Consider the following 22,165-nt stretch of genomic DNA (forward strand, 5'->3'; position numbering starts at 1 on the left):
AACAACACTATGTTTTGAACATTGATTTTGTATCCAGAAAAATTACTCTATTTGCTTATTGTTTCTTGTAGTGTTCTTGTGGAGTCTTTACGATTTTCTATATAAAGAATCATATCATCTGCAGATAGTGACAGTTTGACTTCATTTCCTATTTGGAAGCCTTTTATATCTTTCTCTTTCCTGATTCCACTCGCAAGGACCTCCAATGTTATATTCAATAACAGTGGTGATAGTGGATAGCCTTGCCCTGTTTCTGATCTTAGTTGGAAGGTCTTTAGTTTTTCACCATCAAGTATAATGTTGGCTGAAGTTTGTCATACATGATCCTTACTATGTTAAGGTACCTTCTTTCTATACCAATTTTGTTAAGTGTTTTGATCATAAATGGATACTGTATCTTGTCGAAGGTTTTTTCTGCATCTATTGATATAATCATATGTTTCTAATTTTTTAAATTGTTTATGTGTTGTATCACATTAATCAATTTGCATATGGTAAACCATCTCTGTGCCTCTAGGATGAAGCTCACTTGATCATGGCGTATAATCTTTTTAATATGTTGCTGTATTCGGTTCTCTAGTATTTTATTTAGGATTTTTGCATCTGCGTTCATGACAGATATTGATATGTAGTTTTCTTTTTTGCGTGTGTGTTATCCTTATCTGGTTTTGCATCAGAGTAATCCTGGCCTCAAAAAAAGAATTGGGAAGTATTGCCTCCTCTTCCATTTTTTTGAAATATTTTGAGGAGAATAAGTATTAAATCTTTGAATGTTAGGTAGAATTCACTGGCGAAGCCATCTGGTACTAGAGTTTTACTTTTTGGTAGGTTTTGATGATTTCTTCAATTTCCATTCTGCTGATTGGTCTATTTAGATTTTCCAGAACTTCTTGATTTAGCCTAGAAAGATTGTATTTTTCTAAGTGTAGTCCATTTCTTCTAGGCTATTAATTTGGTGCTATATGTTTTTTCATAGTATTCTTGCATGATCCCTTGTATTTCTGCAGTGTCTGTCATCATTTCTCCTCTTTCATCTCATATTTTGTTTATTTGTGTCCTTTCTCTTTTTTTCTTTAGTGAGTCTAGCAAGGGGTTTGTAAATTTTATTAACCTTCTCAAAGAACCAGCTCTTTGTTGCATTTATTTTTCTATTTTTTGTTTTGTTTTTTTTTCAGTTTCATTTAATTCTGCTCTAATTTTGATTATTTCTTTCCTTCTGCTGACTTTAGGCTGCATTAGTTCTTCATTTTCTAGTTTTCTAAGATGAAGTGTTAGGTTGTTTGTTTGGGCTCATTCTTGTTTTTGGAGGTAGGCCTGTAATGATATGAACTTTCTTCCTATGACCACTTTTGCCGTGTCCCAAAAGTTTTAATATGTTGTGGTGTCATTATCATTAATTTCTATGTATCTCTTGATCTCTCTTTTTATTTCTTCTCTGACCTAGTTATTCTTCAGTAGTATGTTGTTTAATCTCCATGTATTTGTGGTTCTTCCTGCTTTCTCTTTGCAATTGAGCTCTAGTTTCAAAGCATTATGATAAGAGAATACAGTTGGTATGATTTCAACCCTTTTATATTTTTTGAAGATATCTCTGTGTCCCAGTATATGGTCAATACTTGAGAATGTTCTATGTGCACTAGTGAAGAATATATAAGCAGCTGTTCTGGGGTGGCTCTGTAAATATCAATATTGACCAGTTGCTCTAATGTGTCATTTAAGGATGTTATTTCCTTATTGATTTTCTGTTTTATGATCTGTCCATATCTGACAGTTGGATATTTAGGTCACCTACTACAATAGCGTTTTGGTCTGTTTTTCTCTAAAGCTGTTAGTAATAATTGCTTTACATATTTCGGGGCTCCCTGATTGGGAGCATAGATATTAATAAGTGTTACGTTTTCTTGGTGAATGATTCCCTTTACCATTATTAAGTGTCCCACAGTATCTTTCTTTACCTTTTTTTATTTTGAAGTCTATTTTGCCTGATATTAGTACCGCTACTCCCACTTTTTTCTGAAAGTCATTTGCTCGAAATATGTTTTTCCACCCTTTCACTTTGAGTCTATATTTGTCTTTGGAACTGTGATGTGTCTCCTGGAGGCAGTATGTCTTTGGGTTTTGTTTTTTGATCCATTCTGCAGCTCTGTGCCTTTTTATTGGTGAGCTCAGTTTATTTACATTTAGGGTGATTATTGAAATATGAGGTCTTCTTATAGCCATTTTTTGTTTTGCTTTCCCGTAGTTTGGTGTTTCCATTGCTTCCTTGTCCATATGTTTCTGATTTCTTTATTTTGGTTGGCTTTTGTGGGTTTTCTTTCTGGTTCTTCTTGTTTTATATTATATACTTCAGTTATGAATCTTTGGTGTGTGGTTACCAAACCAATATGAATATGTAAAGGACAGTATGTATGTATGTATGTATATATATATATACATACATACAGTCGTCTATTTTCTTCTACATTCCCCTCTGTGAGTCTGGATCTTTGAATCTTCCCCTTTTCAGTCATTGTTGTCGCAATTTGTCCTTATGAATGTTGAACATTCATTACTATCTTGCTATAACAATTCTATTCTTTTTATTTAAGCTTATAATGCCCTGTTCTTAGTAAGGGTTTCATTCTTCTTCTTCAATTTGTCTGAAAGTCACCTTACTCCTAATTGTGGGGTTTTTTTGGTCATTTTTTTTTAGTTGTGGTGATCCTTTTTAATGTTTCCTGTATTGTAGGCCTCGTAGTGGAGAATTCCCTCAATTTTTTATATCTGGAAATTTCTTTATTTCTCCTTCATATATAAAGGAGAGCTCAGCTGGATACATTATTCTAGGCTGGTCGTTCTTTTTACTTAATAGTTTGAATATTTGATTTCACTCTTTTCTGGTTTGTTAGGTTTGTTCTGAGAAGTCCAATGATAATCTAATGAGTTTTCCTTTATAAGTTACTGTTTTATTCTCTTTTGGTGCCCTGAGAATTCTTTCTTTGTCATTGTCTTTTCATAATTTTAATATAAGTTGTGTTAGTGAAGTCCTTGTCAGGTTGATATAATTGGGTGTTCTGTTGACTTCTTGAATTCCATGCTCCAGCTCATTCTTTTGATCTGGGAGATTCTCATCAACTGTTTGTCTGAAAATGCTTTCTGGTTCCTGCTCCTTTTCCTTGCCTTCAATAATGTCCATTATTCTTATGTTTCCTCTCTTGATCATAGCCGCTAGTTCTTGTGTTTCTATTTCATTATTTTTCATTCTTCGGTTTCTCTCTTCTTCCTTCTGATTTGATTCTAGATTTCTGTCTTCTATATCACTAATCTTTTCTTCCATTTATTCGACTCTATTTCTTAAGCTTGCTATTTTATTTTTCAGCTCTTGCAGTGTTTTTTTTTTTATCTGCAGAAGATCTATTCTGTTCTTTTTGAGGGTTTCAGTCTCCTTGCTAAATAACACATATGCTCATCTAATTATTTTTTCAATCTTGAAATTGTTGATATGACTCATTTTGGATCTCACTGAATTTTTTCAGAAGTACGATCCTGAATTCTCTGTCATTTAAGTCACATATTATTTCTATGTCTGTAAGCTTATTTTCTGGAGATTTTTCTCTTTCTTTGTGAGATGCCTTGTTACCTTGGTTGTTCCTGGTGTTTAATGGACTATTTTTCTGTCTGGACATTAATGAAAGTGTTTTATGCTTTTTTTCCAGAAAGATTTGTTATATAAAGTTCTCTCTTTAGCCAGTTGCAAAGAAGGTGCTTTTCTTTTGATTTCCAGTAGGTGACATCTAAGCCTCTTGGATCCCTGTTTTACATAAAGCCTTAATAATGCCTTTTTTTTTTGTCCTTATAGATGTTTAATCGTGCTCACTGCTCTCAGTTTCAGTCCTTGTCAGTGTTAGTGACAGTTTTGGTAGCATTTGCTCAGATTCCCTTGAGCTCCACCGTGTTTGGTCTCGGAGGATATGGGGGAGGGACCCTCTGGGTTGGGGTTTGGTGATTGCAGCTCAGCCTCAGTTCTACAACCCCGGCTGGTAAAAATCAACTGTTGTTTCTCTGCCATCCTGCTTCTCTGCTTTCTGCTCTGATGACTGAGCCTTGCCACTGGCCGCAGGGGGCTCACAGCACTCCTAGGCTGGGTTGTTAAGGGAACTCGCCGCACCTTCTTCTCTCCGCCTCCTCCTATACAGAACTTTGGCAGATGCGAGAAACAGCTTCTTTATTTCTCCCCGTCCACCACCCAACACCCAGAATTCCGACCTGTGTTAGCTCTTATGCGAAAATCTCATACTTAGATGTGCTAGTGTGCAGTTTGGGTGTTGTTTGTTAGTTTTAGATGTTCAGTTTATTGTTGTTTCAAAGGGAAACATCCGGGGATGTCTCTCACTCCGCCATGTTTCTTCAAACTCCAGAATAAGGCTCCTAAGTTTTTTCACAGCCTGATGACCAGTGTTTTATACTCTGTAGCTGCTAAATTGCTTGCCTCCACTTTGTTTAGTTCTTTTTCCGGAGTTTTCTCCTCTTCTTTTATTTGGAAAATATGTGTTTATTTCTTTCCTTTGATCGCTTCTCTGTATTTTTTTTCTATATTAAGTAGATTTCCCTGTCTTAATAGAGTGGCTTTACGTAGTTGATGTGCTGTAGGGCTCAGTGGCAGTATCCCTGGTCACCCAAGCTGGGTGCTCCAGGAATGTTTCTTACGTGTTTTGTGTGTCTCCTCCTGTTGTAGTTGAGCATCGATTGCTGTTGGCACAACAGTGAATGGGATTCACCCTCAGGCTGACTTGACTGTGAGGATTTGTCACCACCACAGCATACCAGCTGCTCAGAGTATTGTTGGGAGACAAAGGGATAATCTATATAAAGCATTAGCAAATTTCTTATGTGCAGTAGCTGAACTTAGCTAGGTAAAGGATGAAAAAGAAGAGAATGTTGTAGTTCTAATAGGAATCCTCTGTGTATGTGTGTTTAACCTCATTGCACCTGTCTACCCTCCAGGTGGGTACCACTAGGAGCACAGATAGACTTGATTTAAGAAAACTCTACTTACAATATGAGTCAAAGTATGCCAAGCAGTTTAGGAAACACTTTCCCAGATGGTTCTCTCTATTCCTTTCTCAATCACCCACAGAGCTCCTTCTTGTATAGAGTCTAATTATCTCTAATCTAGTTTTAACTTTTTGTAATCACCCTCAATTAGGAAATAGAGACGGCAAAACACACTCCTTATGGTTAAGACTTAGATTCAAAGTAGAAGCGTAATCACTTTTCAGCCTCTCAGGAGTTCTGCTTAGCTTTCTGTACAGATGCAGAGTTTCATCTGCATCATCCATACATGTCTATTGTTTTCCTTGAGTCCGGGTTTCTGAAATAGTTTGAGGCTTTGTGTGTGTGTGTGTGTGTGTGTGTGTGTGTGTGTGTGTGTGCGCGCGCGCGCGCGCGCGTGTTGGCTATTGGGAAATTTAAAAGCATCTACTAGTCTAAAATCAACTAAACTTAGAAACCTTCAATGACTTTCCATTGCCCTTAGGATAGAGTCCAAATGCCCCATGGAAGTGACCATTACTTATCACAATATCTAAAGATAGGTAACCCATCTAGAGCCCATTTATGGCAGAAAAATGTAAATCTCTTGCATCAATCATCAGTCTCATCTTTCGCTTCTTTCTTGCTCTCAGAATTCCTTTCCTCCTTGAATTTCTTTAAGTTCTTCAAACCTGCTTGCCTCCTCAGAATTTTCACACATGCTGTTTATTCTCCCCTTCCACACTCCTTCATCTGGCTCATACTTTGAGTCCCAATCAGTCTCTTTATGATATGCTCTTAAAACATCCTGACGTTTTCACTTTTTCATTATAAATTACTCACAACTGCAATTAAATAATCTGAGCGATAGATATAGATGTATAGATATATATTCTCTACCTGAACTATAATCTCCTCAAAAGCAGAATCCATGTCTGTTTTGTTTGAACATTACATCCCCAGTACTCAGCACAGTGCTTAACAGAATAATTGTACAATAAGTATTCATTAGTGAAAAAATGAAAAAAAAAAGAGCTATCTAAAGTAATTTCATTCATTTGATAAAGAATTGTGTTGCTCTCATTCACAAAGTGATTATTTAATCTTTTTGTGGGCCAATTACTTTCATTACATTCCCAAACCACTGTGTACCTTTATATTCTCCAGCAATCGTCTCACAAATGAATGTAATTCTCTGGAGGGAAATAAAGAAGGATGTATGTCTTAGGACAGCCTATTCGTACTGGTGAGAAATATCTCAATGTGCACATCCTACTCACAGTGGTAGTACAGTTTCCTTGTTGAACACAAAAGGCAACACTTTTCCATTATTGTGTTTTGCTTGATATACGACCCCTACAATGTGAATAGGTTTTTCTCTATTTGGTGAAATATTGTTAATTATTAGACAGTAATTAATAGCAAATTAGATTAAATTTTTATGTCTCTGTTAAAAAGTCAAAGGAAAATTATCCCAATTAACCTGATCAGTATAAACTCTCATACTAGATTAAACACACTTCAGCTTCAATTTATACTTTAACCCCCACTATTTTGGCCAGATAGCTTGCTAGTCAGGACAAAGGAAGATGAAAACTGGAATGGATAAGTCAGGGGCAAGGAGAGGCAAAATAGGTTTCAGGCTTGGTCTAAAGGAAGCTTGTCAAAAGTCCCTGTCTCATCACCAGGAACCCATATACATTAGCATTTCCAGACAAAGGAGGCAGTCTGGGAAGTGAGGAAGGCTGAATAGCTCTCAGGGCAGTGGCACTATTGGCGAAATATTATAATTGTGTCCAGAGCAGTATATCTTGAAGTAGAACTCCAAAAAGAGGACCTAAACAAAAGACTCCAGAACCGTAGGAAGAGAGGACTGCCAAGAGTTAAACAGGTATCAGGAACCCAGCCAAATGGATTAGGTTTCAGAATGGAATTCAGAGGTTAATTGTAGTACAAACCAAGAATAGAGGCAAACAATATTCAGGGCATTCTGTCAGGAGCTCCAAGATTTCTAAACTTTAACTCATTCTTTGTTTCTTCTTCTGAAGCTCTACAGGTTCCTCAGGTTTACCTTCTATAGACAACTTCATCTGTAGTGCAAGATCAATGCTGGCATAAATATGAATGATGACACAAAGTGTAGAGACATGATGTCTGGTCTTACTACTCTTCTAGCTGGTCAAGATTGAGGTTTAATAATGCTGATATCAAACTTTTTCACAGTACTACTAAAGTAATAGGACTGATTGTGTGACAAACTCATCAGAATTTATATATTCAAATGAGAATTATCCCCTTCATAGAAGTCCACCAGAAAACTATACAATTATTCCATGAATACTAAAAACAAAATCACTGGAACTTCTTTTTGTGTATTTTCTTTAGATACTTAGTTAGATGCATTCTTTTAGATTTCCTTAGCTGAGGTTAACTTTTATCTTTTTGTCTGATCTTATTTATTCGTTACTCTTACAAAATCTCATTTTTGACTAGACTCATACTTAGAGGTAGAAACTCTCAGAGAGGAAAGTCTACATCTCTTGGCAATCTGTTCTTGGTGTTTCTATTTGGCCTCCTTCATTCTCTTAGCCAAAAGTTTAGCATATTCTGCAGCCTCTTCCTTATTTTTCTTAGTATGCTGTTTCTTCAGAGCAATATACTGACATTTATGTTGTAGGACATGTGGAGTAACAAGACGTTGAATCTTGGGTGCTTTGGTCCTAGGTTTCTTACCTTCTTTGTTTAGGGGCTTTCTCACAACATATGGGTGGACATCATCTTTCTTGGAGAGACTGAAAAGTTTGCAGATTCTGCTAGCTCTTTTGGGCCCCAACCTTCAAGGCACAGTAGTATCAATGAGACCAGAAATATCTTTATCCCCTTTTTTCACAATGACCAAGTTGAGAATACTCAGATTGGTATCATCAATGCAACCTCAAACAGATTTGTACTTTCTCCAGTCCTCCTTGGTCGATAACAGGAATGTCCTTTATTCAGTACAGGCAGACATGGCCATGGGTCAAGACACCCTGCTCCATGGGGAAACCTTGTTTGTCATTTTCACCACTGATTTGAACTACATAACCCTTCCATTCTTCACCCAGAGCATCAGCAACAACTTATGTGGTCATACACTTCTCATAAAAGATACAAAGTTTTCGTTCATCGTCCAAGTCAATGAGCTTCTGGCAGCCAGTAGCTGGGAAAGAGATGTTTGGCTTCATCCTGAAGCAGCTGACGGCTTCCGAGGAGCCACGAAAAAGAGCTAACTTTTATCTTTGGAGAATAGATTTGTATTCTACAAATGGTCCAAAGTCTGTTTGAGCTTGGCCTGATAAATAATTTTGAGGATTAAGTTGAGTGGTACCATTCAAATAAGTGAGAGTCTTAAACTATTATTCTTACAGTTATAATCCTTGGGCCAAATCAGATGTAGCCAGGATCTAAAGATCAGACAGACCAGCAGAGCTTATGCAAGCTCTAAGAAGGGCCTACCTTTTATAGAGCAAACTCAAACAGACAAAAGTGTCAGGGAGACCTGACAGTGGCAATAGTAGCGACCAAGGCAAGAAACAGTCAGAAGAAATTTATGAGTCCCAAGAGCAGTTAGAAGTGTAGTATTAAAATAATGATTAGAAAGGCCTAAAGTGAGGCAAGTCAGAACCCTACTCTCTGGAGGCGTGGACTACCATTTGGGGAACCAAAGAAAAGATTTGGATTCTAGAATAGAGTTAGAGGAAATTAAGGAGGATCCAAAGTAAATTTATGAGATGTCAAAGTCAGAGTAAGCCTGAATGTTAAATATTTCCCTTGTGCAAGGCCAGGATTGTTCCAAAATCTAAGGAGAGAGTTGAAACCACAGGGATTTTTGAATGCCCTCAGGCACAACTAAAATTGCAAAAATATTTGTCAACCATAATAGCACTTTTGTGGTGAAGAAGCTAATCACATAATTCCTCCAATGCTTTAGAATGTCTATCCTATTAGCTTGAGTGACTGCCTTTGAGAGGTGAATTCTACATAGACAGTATTATCATTGTTAGCAGAGTAGTACAAGTCCATTATTCTCATCTGTAGTCAGATTCTGCACCCATTTTGGAGTCTCTGGCATGCTAAAGTTTGTCTCTGAATATTGTAGCACTTTTGTTTTAGTCATATTAGAAAAACTGTTTTCCACCTGGTTACTATTCTGTTTAAGAACATCTTATTTTGTTGAGCTTCCCTTGAAAGTTCAAAACAAATGTCAACTCCTTCATGTTTTCATTCATCACTCAAAATACATTGACATCTTTTCAGAAACTTTACACATGTTTAGGGTTCCTTCATGAAAAAGTTACCTTCTTCATCTAAATTGGATTCTTCAGCCACAATTCTTACAGTCGCAAGGCACTGACATTTATTGAAACAAATCTCTGAACTTTTCAATATTTTGATTGGTACTGTGGATGACTAAGTGACCAATTAATGCATTATCATGTACACCTTTTCTAAACCTTTTGTGCCAGTCCCAGTTCTTGCTCTTGATACTGTTCATCCCCTCGTAAGTATCTCTTAACACAAAGTATCTCACTTGCAAATTCATTTTACACATATCTGATATTGATCCTTTGCTCTAAACAATAGCCACTCATTTTTTTCAGTGACATGAAAAGAGCATGCATTTTACCACCAATGCTAGCTAGTGCAAGACCAATTGGCTAAAATTGACAATTTTGTTCCTGAAAGTTAAAACATGTTGCTAGTTTGGCTTTAGTGACAGTTCCAAACACTGAGTAACAACTTCTCTTTGGGTTATGTAGATATGGTCTCAAGGATAATTATTTTGGAAATCAGGACACTTACGTTGTCCTTTCTCTTTCATGTATTTCATAATCATCATCCCAGCTAGGACTAGCTGAAGGTTATTGCCCTATTGGCTTGGAGGTAGGTAAGTAGGGCTTAAGAGGGCCCCTTGGCATGAGTCTCAGCTTAGTTACTAACATGTACCTATTATAGCACCCTATAATATTTGTTTTGTCCTATCTCTTGAGGAACTATGGTATTTGGTAGTGGTTAAGATAGCAGGCTGTAGAGATAGACCTGGGTTCGAAACACAATTTGACCATTCACTAACATGGCCAAATGATTCACTTTCACAGAACTGTTTAAAATAAATAATACATATAACACATTTTGCACGATACCTGACATATATTGAACTGTCTACTGTTAATTGGTGGGAAGACCAGTCTGATTTAGTGAAAAGCCAGAATATCTTTCAAAGTTATAAAGTAATATTTCTATTAATACTGACTGTTCTTTTTCAGAAACTTGATTCAAAGAATAATGTCAGAAATATTCTATTCCAGCCATGTTCCAAGGGAAGGCTGTGACTTTCTCATGCTTATAGGATATATTTCTGTTTCTTGAGACATGACCACACACCAGTTATTCTTGAGCTGAAGACACTATAGATCTTTAACTTTCCCACTAAAATGGCCTTGATGCTATTATTCAGCTGCCACTACCACTAGCCAAGGACTGAGAGTTTCCATTAATTTTCTGTGTCTGTGTACAAGGCTGACTTTATTCAAAAAAATACTTTTTTCTCAATGGATTGATTAGTTGATTAATTGAGGTTGTTATTGCTACTTCCCAAATATACAATGAATTGTATTACCAAGTAGGTGGCTTGATAAAATTCATATTAATAAATAGATAAGTATAGTCAAATTTCACATGTAAATGAAATTTGCATTACTTTTGTGATTCTGTTTCAGGTATTAATTTACCAAACATATCCTTTCTTTTTGTAGCTAGTGAAATGGTAAACTCCAAATCCTCATTTATAAATAAAGCATTCCCATATTATGAACTAGTAAGTCCAAATTAATGAGGTTTACTTTATATTAACCCTAATTACAATGATATATCACTTATTTAAAGGTTACTTTTCTGGAAACCATAATTGTCTAGTACTCTCAGAGCTAAGAACTATGAATTAACCTTTAAAAACATTAGAACAGCCAAAAGAGATTATACAAAAATCTATGTACAAAATCACATGCAGAGTACTTAAAGAAAAACTTTTCAGGCTCTCAACTTTACTTTTACACAATTTTAACTCTGCTTTGTTTCTGAGCCTAGGGTAGAATAAAAAATATCAATAGCTACTGGAGGCATAAACAATGTTGTCAGCAAGCAAAGACTTTAGAAAGAAGATAGGATACTTCCTTAAAAGATGGACAGCCTGGGGACATTTATTGTATGATTAAACAATCTAATACAGCTCATGATAGCTCCTAAGGACATCCCTTATATACCAGCCCAATTCAGCAATTACTGTCTATAAAGATAGCCTGGGATTACCCTGAAAGGGCATATTGTATGAGGTTCACTTGACATGAAAAGACAGAGATCTATCTATTTGAAACAATTACAAGCAAAAGGAATTGGGCACTGCAAGGTAGCTTCTATTATTTGGGACATGCATTTGAAAAAATTTTCTTCTCAGCTAGTGCCAAACAGATTAGGTATTAAGGTATCTGCCAATCAAGGCATGTCATATGAGGTTCTGCCAGCCTGGCTTCAATGAACAGGTAAGGGTTTGCAATGAGCATATTGTTTATATGTAAATAAAACAGATGCTAGTGAAATGTTCATGCAACTTTCTCTCTACCCTCCCTGAAGTGGCACACATGTGAATATCACAAGTCTAGTTGGTTACAACTTTGAGCTAATGCCACTTTCCATACCACTTTCAAGAAGAAAGTGTTCCAGTAAGAAGGGAAGTTATTGTCAAGGAAAAGTTAATTTTCCAGGTTTGTAATGAAGTCCGGGATTTTCCTCTTGCCTTGTTACCAATTATAAACATGTCCTCTGGCGTGGGGGAGGAGGAAAGAAGTGCAAAATAATGTAGTTAAAATGCCTTCTTTAACTAAGTCAGGTGCGACCAATTAAATCCACCAACTCTGCAGTGAATGAGACACTAACTCCTTAATCCCAACAATTAGTGTGTAAAAGAAGGAAGGAAAATGACAAAAAAGCAGGCTATTGGCTGTAGTAAAGGGAACCACTTACAAATCTAGCTGCAGGGAGTGCATAGGTTCTTGTAAATAAGTGCACTACATGTGTATCTCCACAGTATGACTTACGTGTGTATTTTGTACAGAGACATTTATGTGAAAGATAGTATATATGCATATATTCATACCCATATATATCTGTGCACATATATGGGTAATATGAGCATCTGTGCAAATAGGATATTTACACTGAGGCCATTTAGTGGACTGATAGAGTTTAAAACACCTCAACATAGCTCCTAGCTCAGCCCAACACCAAAAAATGAGTGTTCATAAAGATGTCTTGGAATCCTCAAGAAAAAGTTAAATTGTATTTGGACCACTTGGTATAAAGACAGAAAGCTATCTTTTTGAAATAATTACAATGAAAAAGACCATGTTATTTCAAAGGGTGTTTCTATTATTTGTAAAGAGCACCTCTTCCCATGCCAGTTGCAAACAGATCAGATGTTACAGTGTCTGCCAACCAAAGCGCACATCACACTAGGTTCTGCCAGTGTGAGTATGAGTTGGTGTGTCAGCATTTTTGTGTCTGTGGTGTGTGAATATGTGTGTATGTGCATATAGAAATGGGTAGGTGTGAAGGATGTATATTTTAATGAATTGAATCCAATGTAAACACATGATTTCTGCTCAGCATCTTGCCTTGACTATCATCCTTATTAATTTCCTATTCTGTTGCCTTATTTTGCCTTGTTCAATGGGGGTCCCATGGGTCAAACAGGGCTCAGTTAGAGATTGCTCAGATATTCTGACCCTACCTACCTGTTGAGCCCAGCAATCTCATTGCCCCATCTTGTAGCCACAACTGTATCCTCTTTCCAAAGCTGCCACCTGTTCTTTGGTTTATTCTGGCAAGAGCTATTTCCTTAAAAGTGACCTAATGACTCTGCTTAGGCTAAGTTAAGCACTAATCCTGGCAGAACCAGGGGCAAAGCAAAGTGTCAAAGTTGGACTGTAGGGTTTGCATAGGGTGGAATAGTCTCCCTTGGGGACAGTAGGAACCTGGATGCATGAGGCTGCCTGATAAGAGACTGCTGATTTTTGGTGGGAAAAAGCACACCGAAAACTCCCAGGGTCCTTGGTCTAAAAGGAAAACCAAGTGGAGAAGTGAAAAAAGAACCAAGTGTGGAGGGTGCTGGGTCATCAGTGAGAGGAAAGAAGAGGAGAGAAGAGTAAAAGTAAATATGGAGTGTCCCAGAATGTCATTCCAAAAGGAGCCAAAAAGTCCCAATGTTGTCCTCAGGAACACACCAGACAGCCATTTATTGAGGGACTACTAAACATCAATCACTTGCCAGACACTGAGCATATCTCAGGAAATAGGACATAGCCCTTTACCTAAAAGAGCTTGCTGCATATTTGAGGAGATCAAGAAGCAAGTTATTTTTAACATTTCTGTTCCATAGTAGATATAAGAGAAGTCTTTCTGGAAAAATGGAGTTAGGCAGGTGAATAGTGGGGAGGGCAATGAACACTTAAAGGGTACCCACTTAGCTTTAGGATAAAGTCCAAATTCATTGGCTCTAAATAGAAGGCCCTTCATGAATTGACTACAGCTTCTTGAGTCTCAGTTGTCACCACCATTACCCACACACTCTATATCCATTCATATTGGATGACTTGCAGTAGTTTGGACATGCATACTCTCTTTTACTTCTAAGCCATTTTAGATGATGATCACTTTACATAGAATGGCCTCCCGAGGCTCTGCCCATGCAATCCAACTCATCTTGATTCAGCTTAAATAACACCTCCACTGGGAAGTCTTCCTATAACCTGACCAACACCCCTCCCTTAGATTGATTTGAGTGCCTGTATTAGTTTGACATGTCTGCCATAACAAAGAACCACAAGCTGAGTAGCCTAAACAAGAGAAGTGTATTTTCTAACAGTTCCGAAAGCCAGAAGTCTAAAAATAAGGCAGCATTGATTCTTTCTAAGGATAGTGAAGACAAATCCGTCCCTTGCCTCTCTCCTAACTTCTGGTGGTTTACTGGCAATCTTCAGTGTTTCTTGGTTTATAGACACATTATCCTCATCTCTGCCTCAATCTCTACTTGGTGTTTTCCCTGTATGTGTGCCTTTTTATAAGAACACCAGTCATATTGAATTATGGTCTACCTTAATGACCTCATTTTATCTCCAAATAAGGTCACATTTTGAGGTACTGGGCAGTAAGACACCAACATATCTTTCCTTGGGGGACAAAATTTAACATATCACAATGACTCTTCTCAGCACTGATATAGGACCCTGTACTTATCACAGCATTAACCAATCTGTTCATAATTGTCTGTTTACTTATCTGTCTCTCTCACCAAACTGTGACCTCCATGTGGGCAGGGACCATGTTTTATTCATTATTGTACCCCTAGTACTTGAAACAAAACTAAACACATAGTAGGTATTCAGTACATATTAGCCACAGTATAAGTGTCACTCCTTTAATAAGAGGTCAATCCCATCACATGTGCTTTGAACCTTGGAGCTTCCAGCCTTTGCAGGGACCATAAATCATTATATCCCTTTGGACTCCTGCATCTTCATCTTCTCCCTTTCTAATGAATTCTTCTTCCTAATAATATTTAAACTTTTTTTTCTATTATTTCACATTGTAAAACAAACATCCTCCCTTAAGCTCTCTTTTCCAGCTCTCGCCAAATCTATTTCCTTTCGGAGCCAGGTTTCTCCGAAGAATTATCTGCACATGGTGTCTTTCTTTCTTCACCTTTTATTCATTTTTTTTTCTCACTCCAGTATGGCTCCTGCACCCATCACTCTACCAAAATTTATTTTACTGAGGTCATTGATATCTTTTCTGTTTTCAGGTGTCATAGACTCTTCTCTGTCCTCAGCTTACTCCTACTCTCAACAACCTTCAGTATAGGTTACCAGGCTTCTCTCCTTAAAACATCCTCTTCTCTCTACTTGCATGAACCTACACAATTATGGTTTTCCTCCTACCTCTCTATCCCCTCCTTAGTCTTTTTTGATGGCTATTCTTCCTCTACATGACCTCTAAACAATGGAATTCCTAGGGCTTCATCCTGAGATCTCTTCTCTTCTCCCTCTAAATTGTTTCTCTACATAATTTCTCCCATCCCCATGCTTTTAAATGTTATCTACATGTCGATGGCTTTTAAATTCATATTTCTAGCCCAGATAGATCTTCTGAGTTCCAGGCCAGTATATTTAATTGCCTACTTAGCATCCACTATTATGTCAGAATACTCTCACACAAAATTGATCTTATCATTCCTTTTTTTGCCAAAACTTAGCCATATTCCAGGGTTCTCCCATTCCAGTGAGTGACACAAGCACATATTCAATTTACAAACCAATAACCTGGAAGTTATTATTGATGACTCCCTCTATAATAATCATGAAACCCTATAATTTCTACCTCTGGATACATCACGTTCAATTTATTTCTTCCCATCTCTGCCACTACTCTCCTAGCCCACAGTACCATTATCTCTCACTGGTAACATTGTAATAGTGCCCTAGTTGGCTTCTTGATGTTCATTAGCTTTCCAGTCCCATTATAAGCCATTTTCTACATAGCCGCCAGAGTAATCTTAAAACATGAAATTAATCCTGTCACTCTACCAAAAACCATTCGAAGAGTTTCTGACTCACTTACAATGAAATCCAGTGAGGCCTTGTATTATCTGGTTTCTGACTACCTCTCCAGCTCCATCTATGATGCTCTTCTTGATTACTACATTGTAGCCACACTAGCATTTTTTTTGTTCCCCCAAATACTCCAAGTTCTTTATCACTTCAGGGCACTGCTGCTAGCTAGTCCCCCTATTAAAATCCTCCCTCCCCTACCCAACCTTGTAACCTATCATTGTCTTGTTTGTTCCTATTTATCTTTCAGGTCTCTGTTCAAATGTCATATCTTCCAAGAAATCTCTGATATTTCTAATCCAATCCAAATTAGTTACCCTTGTTATATGTTTTCATAGCAACCTGTGCTTTCCATTCATAGCATTTATCACAGCATTAAACTATGGAGGGAACATCAATATATAGGTGGTATGCAAAGCCAAGGAAATATTTATAATCTAATAAGGGAGGAAGATATCAGCTATTCACTAACAAGTATTCATTGAATGTCTCCCATGCCAAGCATCTAGGCACTGAAGATTCAGTGGCAAACCACCAGATAATGTGTACTGCTGAAAGCTAGGTCCACAATGAATCCCATGGAGACACAGGAGGGAATCATTTTATTCAATGTGTTGTATGAGAGAAAATAGTAAAGTAAGGTTGCCTGGTGAAGACAATGATGGATCCAAGCATTAAAAGATAAACAGGCATTAGCCAGGTGAAAACAAATATGGGCAAGATTTTCTAGGCAAAGGGCATGAGTAAGGATGCACAGGTGGATATGGTAAATTGTGAGATGGATCTTGGTGGGAGATGAGATTTGGGAAGGATGCAGGAGCAGGGTCATGGAAGACCTTGAATCCCATACTGAGGAGCTTAGATTCTATCCTGTGAAGACAAGTATCGAATGTCTTCTGTGTGCAGTGCATTATGCTGAGTACTTGAGGATACAGCTGGAAATGACTTTCTATCTCTGTCTTTGAATAATTTACAATCTCACTGGAAAGATAAAAAGTGAAGAGCAGTGCATGCTACTTGTCAAATGAAGGGAAATAAAGTACTTCTCGGGGGAAGAAATGACATGAGCAGGACAGTCAAAGAGAGTTCCAAGAAAAAAGTTGGATTTGAGTTGGGTCTTAAAGAAAAAAATGGGGTGGATTTAGCTAAGCAAGGGACATTCTGAACATTTATGTTTGTTCGTATGTCTTATTAAAAGCTTTGCTGTATCCTTATGTTAGGTTGGTATATATTGGTTATATAATTGCTCTTAAAAGTAAGATAAATAAGAATGTTGGGATTTTACACAATTTATAGGCAGTGCTTTCAAAAACTACATAGTCTATAAACAATGTAAAAATATAAATTCTGAGAAATTTGAACACCAAGGCTGTCAGATGGTAATATCTCATAGACATAGACTATAGGCTAATGATTACTAGTGGAGGGGGGAGGGGAAAGTAGAAGGTTGGTAACAAGTAAATGGTATCTGTCATAATTTCTGTTGTTACTGACTTCATTCCTCATTTCCATTCTTCTTCTCTGGCATCCTTAAATACCTTAACCCTAATTTTGGTCCTTTAAAGACACAATGCTTCGTCACGCCCAATAACTATTATTTTGGAGTCAACAACTCCCTATTCCCATGGACTCAAAAACTACCCACTCATGCTAGAAGGATATTTAAACATAAAGAACCAGAGTTAGCCTTTTTCTTGAATAAAACACAAATAACACATTTAGCTGATTGGGGCCTTGTTTACATTCCTAACAAGCTACATAAGCAATTTTCACACTGAGATATGCATAGCCCAAGATCAGCTGTGCTCAGCTGGGGGTGATTTTGCACCTCGCCCAGCCCTGACATTTGGCAATGCAAACATTTGACATCTGCAAACATTTGTGGTTGTCACAACTGAAGAGGGGGGCTACTACTGGCCCCTAGTGGATAGAGGCCAGGAATGCTTCTAAACACCTAACAATGCACAGGACAGCACCCTACAACAAAAAATTATCTGGCCCTAAATATTAATGGTGCTGCTGTTAAGGAACCCTGCCCTAGAGGTACTGACTTCCCAAAGAGGTATGCAAACAGGTTGAGTTTTAAGTAAATTAATTTCCAATTTACATAAGGACTGTTCTCTAAAACTGAACTGCTATGAATGTGCCTGAGTTCGGAGAATCATTCTGGTTCTCCATTCTCACCTCTCCTTTCACAATTATCCTCCTACTTTACAAGAGAAATGTCTACCCATGGCTGCATTCATTTTCTTCTCTGAGGTCCCAGAGTATAGCAGAGCAGAGTGGGTAAGATCTTGTTGGAGCATTGCCTGGGTTCTAATTAATTCTCTGTCACTAACTGTGTAACATTTATTTATTTTTTTACTTACTTATTTGCTTATTTAACACTTTGGAAACTTCTGGTCACAGGGCTTTCTTTTTTTAGTTTAAAATTTCATAATATACATATTTTGTTGAGATTACAAAAGAAGACTTTCAAATAAAAAAATATTTATGACATTAGGATAAAATTCTGTGGAGTGAATTGCAATATGAGTTCAAAAAGAAAAGGTAATGATGTTAAATGACTGTTAGAGATCTTGTCCATTTGAATTTCAGTGGATGACAGTGAATATCAAAATAATACGGCATTTAGAAACTATCGAAGAAGTTAAAAGAGTGATGTAAGAGTTTAATTTTACACTGTCAATATTTATTTAGTGACAGAAAGTATACCATTTACATCTATTTGAACTTACAATAAAACATTTCTAGATGTCAATTTGAAAATGTGCAAGAGGAAAGAGTACAGTAAAAATATTAAAGAGCTAGGTAATTGCTGAATCCTCTCTGTGTCCTTTCTTTCTTGATTAAAAAAAAAAATAGAAAAAAAATTCCAGTCACATAGGGATGTGGTTAAACACAGCAGCAGTCCTACCACACAAGACTGGTTTTCTCCAGTCCCCACTCACCCTGCCAGCTAGCTTCCCAGTGATTTTCCCCCCTGTTCAAGAAGTTCTTCATGCTCCTCCAGGCTTCCTTTAAAACCAATTGCTATTTTTCCTTTTTTATCAAATAATGACTCTCTTAGTCATCAGTGAAAGTCTCCTAGACTTAAAACTCACCTATGATTCAGCATGGCTTTAACAAGAGGGCCTCCAGATACAATCCATGATAATCAGGCAGAACTTTGAAAAAAACATGTTAAAAGAAAAGAAAAAGTTTTAGAAAAGTGCTGTAGGATGGTTCTCACACACATACTCATACACCACACAGGCTGCTCTCACAGAGAAGTTTTCTTCCTCATGCCAAAAGAACCACTGGAAAAATGGACGAGTAAATTAAGTAAATTAACTCAGTTGTTTGTTTTTATGCAGGAAAAGCAAAACCTGGCCCCTTTTTTTGTATTGCAACTTTTATTACTTCAGGCAAACTGTGAAACTGGTGTGTGTTCACAGGCTCAGGAAAGTAATTTCATATATGCAGACAAACACATCTGTGCACTCAGGGGACAGTGTGATTGTAGCTGTAATGTGCAAGGGGGCAGAGTATAGTACAAAGCTTAAAGAGCTAGGTTATTGCTGAATCCCCTGTCTTTTCTCTGTGAAAGAAGCCAAGTACGGAATCCTTCCTTAAGCACTCCCTCGAGATCAATCAACAGGTATTGATTCCATTTTCAGCTTATCCCATATTAGCTGTGTGACCATGAGTAGGTCTTAACCTCTCTGACCTTCAGTTTCTTCATCTGTAAAATAGGGCTAATGCTGTATAACCTGACTGATACACACAATGAGTATCAATGATTACATGAGACATATTGTTTTAAAAATTACTTAAAGTACTATATACAGAATAAACCAAAATCGGAATCCCTTTAAATTGTGCCTGTTTATCCCTGGTCGGCTCACTGATTCTGTATGACATAGATCCAACTCTTTTTCTATTTATAATACATATTATCTTGATCTGTATTATTTTCAGATAATTAAAGAGAGATATCGTTATCCCATTCTACCCTCACACCTAGATTTTCTCTTTTCTTGGCTAAAAGAAAACTAATCAAGTGAGAAGCTTTAAAGAACAGGAAAAGTACACTATCAGTGGACTCAAATTTGTATTCTAAACGTTATTGTTTACATGACTGATGAGTACTGTCCCCTTTGGAGGTTGTTAACACATGGAAATGGTGTTTGTTGAGTCTGGAAAAGTGAAAGAAGATGTTTCAGTTTGTTTTTTCCCCCTGCAATACTAATCAACACTTAATATCTTTTTGATGTACTCATGAATAAATACATGAAAATCTGTCTTAGATTTATTTTTTCTGACCACAATGTCCTGGAGCTCCCAAGTCCTGCTTCATGACTCTAGCATAATACAGGATCCTGAGCCTTGATTCTATCCCACATTCAGAGAACACCTGTCTTTGCCACTGTATTATTCAGGAGGTTATTTCACAAACTTCTGGGAGACTGATGGCACCATGGGGGCCATCTGGGCCAGTGTTAGCAACTGGTGCTAAGATAAATCATTTTTTCCTTTGCAGGGGAGGGGGTTTGGTAGAGACCCAGCAGCCCGGTCCTAAATTCACTTTTAGAAAAAATGAGTGAATTGATTATCTTATTTGCTTACTAGGTCTTAATGCTGCAGCCTCAACTCCAGATCAGATGAATAAAAAAATGGGCTGAGTCCTTCAAAGCCAAAGAAGGACACCTTCTGTAGGACCAACTAGAAAAAAGAGTTCTGTGTGTTTACTTATTTTTACTTTTTTGCTTTTTTGTTTTGTTGGTGTTTTATCTTTGTCATTCTATTTGTTTGTTTGTTTAGTTTGTTTTAATTATATAAACTTCAGTGCCTCTCTACAATTTAGTTGAGCATAGAAAGCAGGAGATTCCTTGAGATGCCTAAGTTATGAGGCTGTCAGAGGCAAGAAGTCAGTGCCTCTGGTCCTACCCTAGTCCTAGTTCTCTGCTACCTCAGCCTGATAAGCTCCAGTCTAAAAATTGTTCCTTTTGTCCAAGATCTTAAATCCTATAAGTTAAAGAAAAGGGTAGAAAACTCACATAGACGGAACCGTATATAACATAAAGCTAAAACAACTGAGGAGCTATCCTTCTCCAACCATCAGATCAAATATATCTCAGAAATTGTAAAATGTCAACTCCTTAAGTTGCATGTCATACCCTGTATGCTATATTCCAGTGCCTCACACATTTAGTGCTTAGGTATTTAGTATGTATTCAGTACATATTTTGGTAAGGAAGAATATAAGGGAAAGAAAGAAGAAAGGAAGTTTTTAATAAAAATATCTAAAGAAGGAATAGTGCTGGGATAAGGCCTTCTAGAACTCTAAGACCCTGAAGGTAGAAGGGACCATAGGATACCACTGGTCTCCAGCCGTCTGCATACACACAGGAGACTATTTGAACCACTTATCTTCCATTTTAGCAAATTCATTAGACAAAAGTCTCTATGTTTCTCTTTGCCTTCCATTTTTATTGCCAGTAAAGTCACACTCACACACTGGTCTGTAACTTATTGAAAATTTCCAGACTATACATCCAGGTTCACTATTCCCACCTGAGCTATCAACGTGCTACATAGGAAATTTAACTGTATTAATTTAGTTTAAAGAGCAGCCAAGCAACTGGTCAATTTACAAAAGAAAAATAATTCAATCAATTTGTATTCCCTTCTTCCTATTTCCTTGAATATGTATGGAACCTAGATAAACCTCTTTATATAGCAGATTCTGTGGTTTATTTAGAGACAGAGAAAAGGTCCTTGTAAAATTCTGATTAGTTGAGACTCAACAAAACCAAGAAGGTTTAATATATTCTTCTCTTAGAGTAGAAAGAAAAATTAAATTAGAAGCCATCACAATTAAAATTTTTAAAAATTTTAAGGGCTCTCTTGCATTCAAATACATTCAGCCCAGTTTCCTATACCTTTCACAGCTGAAGCTTTGGACAATGGTATCAAAAGATATGGATGATCCTTCTGTGACCTTGAAAAAGTCTCTGTGCAATAAAAATTTAATGACAATCTCACATTTTCCATAGTAATTAAAGCTACATGCTCATAGACCCCTTGGAAAGATTTCAAAAGTGGGAATTTAAAATAAGGAAGTCCTCAGCACACCCTTCATAGATCTGGAATACTTTATGAGACAGAACATCTAATTTTTTTACCATTCTGCAATGGTTTTGTCACATCATTATCATAGTAGTGGTAGAGATGGTGGTAGTAGTTTTCGTAGCAGTGGCAGCTGTTAACATTATCGAATCCTCACTACATCGTGAACTCTATGCTAAAGCCTTTAGATGAATTAACTTATTTACTCATAAATTACCTTATTTAATCCTCAAAACAATCCAATCAGGTAAGTGCTAATATTATATTTACTTTAGAAATGATGAAACTAAGGAGAAAAAGGTGTTAAGTAACTTGCTCATGGTTACTAACAGGGCAACTCAAAG

The 22,165-nt window shown here is 37.0% G+C and overlaps 1 pseudogene; it reads right to left on the reverse strand.

Annotated features, from left to right (window-relative positions):
• Positions 1-7,489: 7,489 nt before the first annotated feature.
• Positions 7,490-8,234, reverse strand: LOC107196305 (annotated as a pseudogene).
• Between the last annotated feature and the right edge of the window lie 13,931 nt (positions 8,235-22,165).

This window comes from Pteropus alecto, unplaced genomic scaffold (assembly GCF_000325575.1).
Source record: "Pteropus alecto unplaced genomic scaffold, ASM32557v1 scaffold431, whole genome shotgun sequence".
Lineage (NCBI taxonomy): Eukaryota > Metazoa > Chordata > Mammalia > Chiroptera > Pteropodidae > Pteropus > Pteropus alecto.